Below are 12,597 nucleotides of genomic sequence, written 5' to 3'. Positions count from 1 at the left end.
TGATAGTGTTCTTGGGATTGCATGGGTTGATATTTTTAAACTCTGTCATGTGTCTCTGGTGTGTGTTATTGATTGCACCCCACGCCCCACCCCAACTACCGCCCCTGCCCCAAGACGTGTGCTGTAAATTCTAACCTTGAAATCTATGATTATAATTCTATTGAGAAATGGGATGTCTTTGTGCCAGGGTTAAAATAAGGCTGTAAGCAGAGATGGCAGGAGAGCGGGTGGCACCATTCAACCGACAACAATCTTGAATTCAGCCTCTAACCTCAAACGCTGAGAACACAGGTTCTGTTCTGTAAAGCGACCCCTTTGTGGAGTGTCTGTGATAGCAGCAACAAAGGACTAATCCAGTGGGCAGTGAATGCCTCACACCTCATCTGCACAGCAGGGGTCTTCCTCCCGGTTTTTCCCAGTCCAGTCAATGGCAATGTCATCCTGCCAGTTCCGCAAGCCTAAAACCAGGTGGTGTTTCGTTCCTCTTTGATCCATCAGGAAATCCTGTCATCGCAATCTGCAAAATATGCCCCCAATTCAACCACACCCACTGATGCCTTCCTGGCAACAGTGTGGGATGCAATTTCTCTGTTTCTGACTGTGACCCTCTCCCGTTTCTTCTCAACCAGAAGCCAAGTGAGCTTGAGAAAAGGTTGAGTCACATCATGTCTTCTGGACAGCAAAGCCTCTCCTCCCCACGGGCTGTGCGGTCTTTCTCCTTGTCGTGAGCATCCCGCGCTGCCCAATCAGAAACGCCCTTCATGGGTAGCTGCAACAAACAGAAGCGCGATCGTGCACGGTTTAGGAGGCGGCTCTAGGTCAGGGGTGCTCAATAAGTCGATCACGATCTCCTAGTTGATTGCAAATGTAGTGAGGGTAGATTGCACGGCATTCAAAAATAGACGTAAGCCTATCATCAATCCCGCCACTTAACTGATATACAGCGCAGCCAATCAGATGCAATCTTAGATGTCAAACGCATGCGCAAACAACCGCTCTAAGTGCATCAAAACTGACAAGCTAAGTTATCGCCAATTTTTAGACCTTGGTTTTTCCCCTCCTTAAACGCAAGAAAGGGTAAAAATGAGTGGGGGAGCTGGGTCAAGTAAGAAGACAAAAAGGTATCACTTTCATACGGAATGAGAGATGTTGATACTACAAACCGACATTCAGCTCAAGTCCAGAGCGCATGAACAGTTCTGGGACTTACTCGCAGAGGGAAAGTACCCCAAAATGAGCACATGTGCTACCTCCTTGTCTATTAGTCGGCTCTACTTATTTCTGTGAGTCAGCCTTTTCCCACATAGAGATCATGAAGTCCAAGTACTGTTCCACCATGACTGACTATCATTTAGAAGTGTGCTTGAGGCTGGCTGACTGCTGTCTGGACTAGGCATCCCTGGCTCATTCCATTCAGTGCGAGTCATGAGAGTAAACTCAGGTCGTGACAAAAAGTGCACATAGTTAACTGCGTTGTGCTGTGCACAATGGACTCATGCGGTTATGCAAGGTACACAAACACATCGTACAGAAAAAGAATTCTCAATGCATTTATGAATACATACATAAATAAAAACATGCTTTGCAGTTTTGTAGTTTGGGTAGTTTGGGTAGATCATTTTGGCTCACATGCTGAAAAAGTGTGAGCACCCTGCGTTAGGTCTAGGGGACAACTTTCTCTCTGCGTCTGCCCTGGGGGACAGTCTCTCTGCAGCCTCTCTTGCCAGGTTCTTTGATGACTGTGAGGTGTAACTCTTCCCTTTCACTGTGCTTCCTTGCTTAACCCCCTCTTTCAGATCTCAAAGGAGATTCACTGGAGCCGCACCCTCTGCATAACAAAGAAACCTCATTCCCACAGGAGGTTACAACCACAAATCTAAGGGTTAGCCTTTATAACACATAGGTTAGGGGATACAATTCAATCCCTAAAAAATCTTCATCCCCTGCTCCTAGTCTCCTCGCTCCTTCTCACACATCCTACTGACCCTGTAGGTCAGAGTAGAACTGCCCTATAGGGGTTTCAAGGCTTGAAATCTTTAAACAAGCAAACAACCCCCACTCCAACCACCAGAAGGAAATATTTATAGAAGCAGATGGCGGCATCTGTCTCCGGGGGAGCACCTGGTGTGTTTAAACCATCCTTCCTGTCATTTAGAAAACATGTGCCTAACCACCACGACACCCGGCTTCCTGTGCTCCAACGGCACAGTGCAAATGCACCTTTGCTTTGGGTTGAGCACAGGAGGCGTACTTCTGCCGTAGGGCCTGTGATGGGCTGGGTTCTCTAGAGAAACATTATCTGCGGTGCTTGTCTGTGTAAGACAGAAACATATTCAAGTAAAGAAATGGCTCATTCTGGTTCACTAGCCATCCAGGAAATGCCAGTCAAAACCACCTTGAGATGCCTTCTAACGGTAGCCCAATCTTCACAAAAACAAAACTGAGAACGACACATGCCAGAGAGGATGTGGTACAGCCACTACTGCAGAAGCCGATAAGGCGATTCCTAAAACAGATGACAATTGAAAGACCATATGACCCAGCAATACCATTACTGGGCACAAACCCCACAGAAATAAGAAACAGAGCACCAACAGACATAAACTCCCCCATGTTCGTTGCAGCTCAGTTCACAATAGCAAGAAGTTGGAAACAGCCTAGCCCCACAATAGTATCAGAGTGTAAATGGAGAGATTTCTAGTTAGCAGAAGGCTCTGAGTAACCGTGGGAGCCCAACATACATTTGTGGGGACGACATAGAAAATAAACCTCCGTTAATTTCCTTCTATCCGTACTAGAGGGATGGAAGGAAAATGGTTACTAAACATAGTGCATTGGAGAGAAGACTTGACATGATCAACAGAATAAACCTGATTTGAACGGTTACAATCTAGGCAGTTGACCCCTCTCAGGCACGTTAGACCTGATCTGGGTTTTAACATTTTCTGTATTTTGTTTGTTTGTTCATAGAAGGGTTTATCTCAGATGTGTTATGTCATTTGGGGTCACCCGCTTGGATTTTTGTTATATGTTTTTCTGTTTTTCAGTATATGAAACCCAGGATTGATAAACCTATAAGGACAGCAAGTCAAATGGGGTTTCTGGGGAGGTACAGTGGTGGTGATAGTGGGGCGGTACCAGGGGGTTGATGTCCAGGAGTTCAGGAAGAAGAATGGTTTGGAACTGGTTGTGGTGGCAATTGTACAGCACTGCTTGAGGTGTATGAACTGTGGAATGATATGATACCTGTATCAATTCCCAATAACATGGCTTTGAGAAAGAAAAGGCTCATACAGTTGGGGGAATAGGTGAGTCCAGTCTCTTTCAAGTCTGTGGGTCAAATATAAGCTAGATTCTTCTGCTGACTTGGGTAACTGCAGGAAGTAGGAAAACGAAGCAGGGAGACCACATAGGCTGATGGATGCAGAATGGAATGAAAGCAAGGCTGGCAGTCTGCGCATGACCCCTGAGATTGGCAGGCAATTTCGTAGGAGGTTGGCAAACCAGATGCAAAAAATCGAACAGTAGAAATGACCTAGCATCCTCTCAGAGTCCATTTATACTAAGTGGGCCACATCTTGAATGAAACCGCTCTTCAATTGCATCAAGGCTTTGACCAGACTGACAAGGTGGTTGTTGTTGCTGCTGTAGGTGCCAGAGAGTCAGTTCTGACTCATGTTTGGGCCCAGTTTTGTAGCCACTGTGTCAATCCATCTCTTTGAGGCTCTTATGGGGCCAATCTACTTTTGGTAAAGCTTGGTGTCTTCTCCAGGGGTTGGTCTCTCCCGACAACATGTCCGAAATATGTGAGATAAAGTCTCCCCATTTTTGCTTCCAAGGAGAGTTCTGGCTTGACTTTCTCCTAGAGAGATGTATTTGTTCTTTTGGCAGTCCTTAGCACTTTCAATATTCTTCTCTAGCCCCACAATTCAAATGTATCATTTTTCTGTGGTCTGTCTTATTCAATGGCAAACTTTCAATAGCATATGAGCCAACTGAAAATGCCATGGCTTGGTTCAGGCACGCCTTCGTCCTCAAAGTAACGTCCTTGCTTTTCAATACTTTACAGAGGTCTTGTGCAGCAAATTTACCCAGTGGAATGTTATTTGATCTCTTGACTGCTACTTCTATGAGCATAGATGGTGGATCTAAGCAAGGTGAAATCCATGATAACTTCAATCTCTTCTCCCTTTATCGTGGGTGTTACATTTTGGCATAGCTTGTGAGGTCGTTGGACTTCTTTACATTAAGTTGTACTCCATACTGCAAGCTGCAAACTTTGTCCTTCTTCAGAGAGTACTTCAAGTGCCCCTCACTTTCAGCAAGCAAGTTGTTAATAAACCTTCCTCCTATCCTGATGCCATGCTCTTCCTCATATAATCAAGATACTCGAATTTGCTCAGTGTATAGATCACATAAGTATGGTGAAAAGATATAATCCTGACACACACCTTTCCTGATTTTACGTCATGCCCTATCCCCTTGTTTTCCTGGCACAACTGAGTCTTCATCCCTGTAGAAGTTCCAAATGGAAACAATCAATTGTTCTGGGATTCCCATTCTTCTCGAGAAGATCCAGAGTTTGTTATGATCCACACAATTGAATGTGTTGATGTAGACCATGAAAAGCAAATAAACATCTCTCTGATTTGTCTGTTTGCCACCAACATCCTCCAGACATCAGCAATCATGTTCCACCTCCTCTTCTGAATCTGGTTGCCTGGACCTCTGGCAGCTCCTTATCCATGTACGGAAGCAAATTTATTCGATGACCTTCAGCAAAATTTTACTTGCATGTGATATTCATGACATTGTTCTGTGTTGTTGTTATTAGGTAAATTCTAACCCCTAGTGACCTTATGCACAACAGAAGGAAACACTGGCCGGTCCGGCATGATTCTCCTAACTGTTCCCATGACGGAGCTCACTGTTGTAACCACCGTGTTCTATCATTTGAGTAATTCTACTGGGTCACCTTTCTTTGGAGTGAGGACAAACATGGAATCTCGCTCAGTCAGTTGGTGACGTGTAGCCCTCCAGCCAGTTGGAAGCTATCTGAGATGCACAGAGCAATTAGTTAAAACTTGAGATTGCGTCATGAGGGAAAAGGCAAGGGTCTCAATGGAGAGAAGATGAGCTTCTCCACTCACCAGTTTTTATTTGCACACCAAGGGAGAAATTTTACAGAAGTTGAAATGCTGGTGCAGTGCTAGGGCACAATGACGTCAGGCTCAAAATGTGTTCATGATTTAGAATCAACAAACAGTCTTATATGACTAACAAACATTCTTGTGTGATTAACCAAAAAAAATCTCATATTGGAGAACATTTTGACCTGATGGCGTTCTTGTGTCTCCAGGAGTTCCTGGAGAATGGAAACAGTTATACACTCACCGTTTACTCACGGTCTTTGCACCCAAGAAATCCTCCCCGGGGGAACGCGACAATGTTTCCCGACAGTCTTACAAATTGGTAGGCTTGCACAAGTCAATGACTCTAGAGTTTCACCAGTCTTTTGAAACATTTCAGTTGGTATTCCATCAATTCCTGGAGCCTTGTTTTTGGCTTATACACTCAGGGTAGCTTGAATTTTTATTAATATCGCTGGATCTTGATTACATGCTACCTCCTGAAGTGGTGGAATGTCAACTGTTGTTTGTTTTTTAATTCAGTGACTCTGTGTACTCCATCTGCCTTCTTTTGATGCTTCTTGCATCATTCTATATTTTGCCTGTAGAATATTTCAATATTGCAACCTTAGGCTTGAAATTTTTCTTTGGTTTACTAACACTAGGTCGTTGCGCATTTCGTTACAATATTTTACTTGGTCTCTGGAGCTGCTCTTTGAAATTTTTCTGTTCGGCTCTTTGGATTCATCATTTCTTCCATTTGCCTTAGCTATTATATGATTAAGGGCAAGTGTCAGAGTCTCTTCTGATATTTATTTTCTCTTTTGCTTTCTTCTTGAATTGTGTCCTTGATCTCCTCTCATAGCTCCTCAGATTTCCTGTCATTAGTGTTTAATACATCAACATTTTTTTGAATATCAGGTGAGATACCCTTGAGGTCATATTTTGGCTCTCTTGGACTTGTTTTAATTTTTTTCAGCTTTCACCTGAACTTGCATATGAGCAATTGGTGATATATTTCACCAGACAGACAGCCCCCGGTCTGGTTTTAGCTGCTGATATTGTGCTTTTCAATCATGTCTTGGTACAGATATAGTCAATTTGATTTCTGTGTATTCCACCTGGAGAAGTCCATGTGTAGATGTGCCTTTTGTGTTGTTGAAGAAAGGTATTTGCCATGGACAAGTTCTTGGGCTTGCAAAATTCTACCATGTGATCTCCAGCTTCGTTTCGGTTCCCAAGACCATATTTTCCAACTCCCGTTCTTTTCTCGTTATTTTTAACGTTTGCATTCCAATCTCTAATAGCTACAAATGCATCTTGCTTGCACGTTTGACAAGTATCTAACTGAAGATGTTGGTAGATTACTTCAATTTTCTTCATCACGAGCTTTTGTTGGTGATGCATACTTCTGAATAATAGTTATATTAACTGGATTTCCTTGAAGGTGGATAGGTATAATCCTATGACAACATTGTACAGTATTCCTTTATGACAGTGAATGCAATGTCATTCCTCTTGATTGTGTCATTCCCAGCATAGTAAATCATATGATTTTCTAACACAGAATGGCCAATTCCAGTTCATTTCAGCTCACTAAGACCTAGGATATTGACATTTATGCATCCCATTCCATTTTTAATGACTTGCAATTTTCATAGATTCACACTTCCTACAGTTCAGGTTTTTATTATTAGTAGATGTTGACAACTGGTTTCTTCATTTTGAGTCATGATTCACCACCAAGTGAAAGTCCCGCAAACTTTACTCTGAAAGGCTTTTATTCCATACCCATCATTACGGTCAACTCTACGTTGAGAAGGCAGTTCTTCCTCAGGAATATTTTCAGTGCCTTTGGGCCTCAGAATATAATGAGCTTGAGCGGCCCATCTTCTGGCCTCAACTCTGACAATGTTCTGTTGCTCTTCGTTAGGTTTTCAGTATCTGACAATATTGGTTTTCAATGGCTAGTTTCTCTTCAGTGGACAGCCATTTTCTTCTTTGTAGTCTGTTCTTCGTCTGGAAGCTCTGCTGAGAGCTGTCCACTTTCAGTGACCCTGCTAGTATTTGAAATACTGTTAATGTAGCTTCCAGCGTCACAGCAACATACAAACCGCCACAATGTAACAAACTGATAGACAAGTGGTGGGAGGAGGTGGTCCTGCACCCTATTCTTCCCAGAACGACTTGGCGACTTCTCAGAAGACCCCACCATGGAGTTGTCCCCACTGTGTTAGGTGACATCGTGGGAGAATCCTGGCCCAGCCAAGGTGACATAAAGCCTAATTCTCACAAGACCTTTGCAAAGCTCTTTTTTCTCTCCTTCCAGAACTTGCAGTTGTTGCTCAAATATCACCATCTTATTGAAGCCTTCCTCGTCCTCTATCCAAAGTTGCAAGCCTCCTCCCACTTCTTATCCCTGTCTCTATTTTTGCCTCCTAATATTCACACATATGCTACACTTACTGATTTATTTTGTGTGTTTTCTGCTTGATAAACTCCACAAGGGCAGGCGTTTTATTATTGCCGAGTTCCTGAACCTAAGATGTTTCCTGAATGGATGGATAAATCACTAAAAGAAAAAATTATTTACATTCAAGTGTGTGATTTAACAACAAATGGCACCTTGTTTATAAAGGACCTTTAAAGACAAAGTAAAATATCTATCATATAATGTTAAGTTGCATCATTCATATATAAATTTGGGGCAAACCATATGCTAGAAAATTTGCAAGGGCTGGAAACTGTGTAAGGCAGAAAACCTGTCAAAGATGGAAGACACAAGTCTTTTCCACTAAAATAAGCCATAGAATAGTGGCAGGCCATTTGGTCAAAGGCAGAAAACTTGCAAGACCCAGAAAAACAAGGCCATCCTGGCATTTCTGACGTTCACAGGATTCATTGTATACATTATATATGAGAAATCATAGATAACCAAAATACTATTATTAATAGAGGTGACGTCTGAGTTGTGAGGTTACTGAGTTATTTCCCAGGGGTGAAGCATAGTAGGTAGGAATGGATAGGAAAGGAGGATAGAGGAAAATGGTAAACCCAGGAAAGAAGTGGAAAGCATGCTGCTATGTTGTGGGGACAGACATCCATGTCACAAAAGAACACATGTGTGAATTGTTGAATGGAACCAATCTGCTCTGTCAATTTCACTCAAACCACAATAGAAATTTTATTTAGTTATTGTGTTAGACAGGGTTCTCTACAGAAACCAAAACCAGGACACCTATGAGTATAGATAGAGAGATAGATAGATAGACATATCGGTAGATTTATACAGCACAAAGGATTATAACAGCTAATTTGTCCACACAGCAGTACAGAAGGTTCAGTTTAACTCACTTCCATGAAACAGTTAATATACTAGAACTCCTTCAACTCATGAGGGCAGCTGGGTCCAAGGTCAAGGAAGCAGACAGCTGAGCCTTCCCTAGGACAATGTAGGCAGTCAGCCCACAGGTAGCAAACAGCAGAGTGGTTTACCAATTGTCAGCAGCTCAGGAGCTTATTGAAGCAGGCCCAGATGGGATATCTAACTCAAGAAATGCAAGATGACAGGATCCACTAACCTCTAGCTCAAGTGATGTATACATCAGCAGCGTGGCAAATCAGGTCTCGAAGGAACTTCAAGGTCTAGCGACATAATGCATGGGTTGGCTGTCCCACAAGTAGTGTAGCTCACGTGTTGAGGCAGAGAACTAGCTAAAGCAGCTGCATGCTGGTCCAATCGTCAGAGGTCAAGAGAGAAAGGGGCGGGTCTTGCTGAGTCATTCATCTCTTCGCCATCCAATCAAACTGCAGCCTGATTAATCCCACATGTTCCTATTGGCCAGGCTGGCACAATAAACCTACCTATCGCAGTTATTTTTAAAGGAAAACAGATATATGGAACTTATTCAAAACTATAAGAAAGGCCAAGCTTGCTGTTCAGATAGACACTAATGGAACCTCAAAGTCTATGGTCCTTGATCATCCTTCAGATATGGAATGAAATTCAGTTCTATAGCTCAATTCTCAGTCAAACCATGGGCAGGCGTAGAAGGAGGAAAATAACACTAGGGAAGTACATACACCTTAGAATAACCAGCCACTTGTGATCCAAAGGGTAGCATTTACCCAGAGACAAAGTCTGGAAGAGTGAGGAAAGAAGGGGGAATAGAAACAAGAACCTCAGAGTGGAAATGGAATAAGTGATGGTCCATTGAAGTGATTGCCATGAAAGACTTGGGATGAAATGTGCATGAACTGTTGAATATCAACGAACCAGTGATCGCATAATTCATAATACAGTTTATATATGTTGAAGGTAGATGTCTACATATCTAAGCTGTGAGCTTGGTGATCAGGAGTTGTAACCAGATAGTGACAGGATAGTTGAGAAGTCACTGACTCTGTTAGGCTGTGGTTAATCTTGGCTGAAGAAGTGGCTGAGATATGAATGAGGGGGAGTACAGAGTAGGGACCCAGGGCCCTTCTGTGGGAAATTGGACATACCCTTGCAGAAGGGCCGCAGGGAGGAGACGAGCCAGTCAGGGTGCAGTGTAGCAATGATGAAATATACAATTTTCCTCTAGCTCTTGAATGCTTCCTCCCCCCCCCCCCCATCATGATCCCAATTCTACCTTACAATCCAGCTGGACTGGAGGATGTAGTCTGGTACAGATAGGAATGGGAAACACAGGGAATCCAGGAAAGATGAACTCCTCAGGACCAGTGGTGAGAGTGGCGATATCGGGAGGGTAGAGGGAAGGTGAGGGATATAGGGGGAACAGATTACAAGGATCTACATATGACCCCCTCCCTGGGGGACGGACAGTGGAGAAGTGGGTGAAGGGAGATGTTGGATGGTGTAAGATATGACCAAATAATAATAATTTATATATTATCAAGGGTTAATGGGAGAGGCAGGAGTGGGGAGGAAGGGGGAAAAGGAGGAGCTGATACCAAGAGCTCAAGTAGAAAGCAAATGCTTTGAGAATTATGAGGGAAACAAATGTGCAAAAGTACATCACACAATGGATAGATGGATGGATTGTGATAAGAGTTGTATGAGCCCCCAACAAAATGATTTTAAAAAAGTGGTTGAGAAACTGACTTCTACCCTTTGTTCTACCCAGATTAAATATAGAAGTAAGCCGGTGCCCTGCAAGCAAGAGAGGGTAGCCGGAGTGAGTTAAAAAACCAGGCATTCTGCCAGGTGATGTGCATTGCTTCTGCACAAGTCTAAAGTCAGTAGTGAACTCAAGAGTCAGTCCTACTTAGAGGATCAAGGAGGTTGCAACTGGCAGCCTGCTGGAGCAACCAGATAGCAAGCACAAAGCCTCCCTAGGAAAACAGGCCAACCTTGAGCTAACTAATCTATATACAGCAGCTACAGACCACAATGCACTTCCAGAAAACTCCTCTCTGGACTATAAATTTTGTATAAGAACAGACTGAGTCAAACTCTGTGTTAGCAGGTGATGAGTGCCCATAACCATGTCAGATGCTGCTGCAAAGCTCAGATGAGGTGTGCAGGTTTGGACAGGATCATCTGGGTTCAAGAGCCTCCTTGACTAACTCTACCTCTGGCCAAATTGTTGTGGGTTAAAATGAATGACAGCCACTATAATGTTCTGAAATCTAGAAGAGTGTTTTATTCGGCTATAACCAGACTGCAAGAATCTAAAAGCGACTCTTTGACTGCAGTCCTGAGTGCACGTTCCTGTCCATCTTTAAAGGCAAAAGTTCATTTATCATTCGTCTAGGACTTAAGCAAGCATGGACGGAAGCAGAAAGCAACATTAACGTTCTTATTCTTTAGAGTTAGTGAATGTTACAGGGTACAGCATTGATGATAACATCCTGGTTAACAAAATGAAAATACTAATACCCTGGTTACTACGTCAAAAAGAACAATATTATTAATGACCATGTTCTGATCTCGAGAACATATGAATGCATTTTAAAATCAATCACTAGTGGAGTTTTCTGAGACAGGAGGGGGAAGGAGGCAGGTCATTCAGCAGTGAACAAGATGGCCTTACAGTGGTTCGTGCTCATCTGTCTCATTACCAAAGAAGAGCACATACAAATCCAACAATTTCTCCGTGTACAATTCTGCGACACTGATTATATCTTTCAAATTGCATGGCCATTTTCATTCTCCTATTCAGAATTGTTCTTCCCCTATGAACTCATTGCCATCTTTTGAATTGCTGTTGTTGAGTTGATCTCATACAGATAGATCTTAAAGGAGGATAATGCTGACGGCAGGTATCCTTGACTGGTTGCGTTCATCTATTGTTTGGCTGATCTTTACTGGTTAAATTCAGGGCTACTTTTGGGGTATGGTTTATGGACATGCGTTTCAGGAGTTCATCCACTTACCCTGGTTCTAGAAAGTCTGTATTCCCTGAAAATTTAAAGTACTCCTCTGCAGTTTCCCACTTTGATCAGGATCCTTCCAACGAATCTTTGCGCAAAATGTTCAGAAACGGTAGCCAGACACCATCTAGTTGTCCTAGACTCACGGCAAAGGAGGCAGTTGTTCATGGAGGCCGTTGACTGCGCATTCATTTCCTCTTCCTCCTCCTGGCTCTCCATCATCCTGTGTTGCTCCAGGTGAACAGGGGCTAATGTTTGCACCTTGGATAGCTGTTGCAAACTTTTAGACCCCAGGGACTATTCAACAAACGAGACGGCAGAACTGAAGCATGAAATGATTTATTGGTCCAATTAAATGGGATGTCCCATGAAATCATGACCCTAAATTTTACCAAAGGAAAAAGAAGCTGGAAAATGGAGTTGTAAGACCAGTGTTTCCACTATCAGTGGGACCTGGATGTGTTTTCCTTTCTGGTCCACCAGCCAGTCATCTCAGTACCCAGTTTTGTACCTCCTGCGGTTCAAACGTTTCCTCTCCTTTCTGCAAATCTTGCTTTCCCTTGTACAACCTAATCTGTGAATACACCACGATCTGCTCAGCGCTTTCTTGAGAACCACTGTGACTCTTAATGATCTCTCCTGCTTATCACAACACCTTTGCAAAATTAGTACATAAATGATGAATGCTTGCTAAAGGCCAGCCCCTATGCTATATCCTGGGCCTAGTTCCACAGGCTAATTCCCAAGCTGCTCACAGGTAGATTTGAGGCTATTCTATGAGAGGGTGCTAACTATCAGAGGAGTTTTGCTACTGTCCAGGTGGCTCCCCGCACCCTGGTCTGCCTCACCACACAGCCTGAGCTCTGACCTGCTTCTCTGCAGTGGGCTTCCCCAGGCCAGATACTTCTGCATCCTCAGAATGCAGACAGTGTCTGCTGCATGTGAGTCCTTAGTAGTTGTTCAGTGAATGGACACTAGAATATGCCATTAAAACTGTGTGTGTATATTTCTGTTTGGGTGGGCTACTAGTCTTGTGTACAAATTAGGTTCCCACTTGACAATATTTATACCATTTGTTCCATGACATTAG

The 12,597-nt window shown here is 43.2% G+C and overlaps 1 protein-coding gene across 2 annotated transcripts in view; it reads left to right on the top strand.

The window, feature by feature from the left end:
- The window catches only part of CD38 (CD38 molecule), a 68,857-nt gene that overhangs the window by 405 nt on the left and 55,855 nt on the right, over window positions 1-12,597 (top strand). The window lies entirely within an intron of this gene.

Source organism: Tenrec ecaudatus, chromosome 3 (genome assembly GCF_050624435.1).
Source record: "Tenrec ecaudatus isolate mTenEca1 chromosome 3, mTenEca1.hap1, whole genome shotgun sequence".
Lineage (NCBI taxonomy): Eukaryota > Metazoa > Chordata > Mammalia > Afrosoricida > Tenrecidae > Tenrec > Tenrec ecaudatus.
The sequence above is the reverse complement of the archived record's forward strand: the minus strand, read 5'-3'. Positions and strand labels throughout refer to the sequence as shown.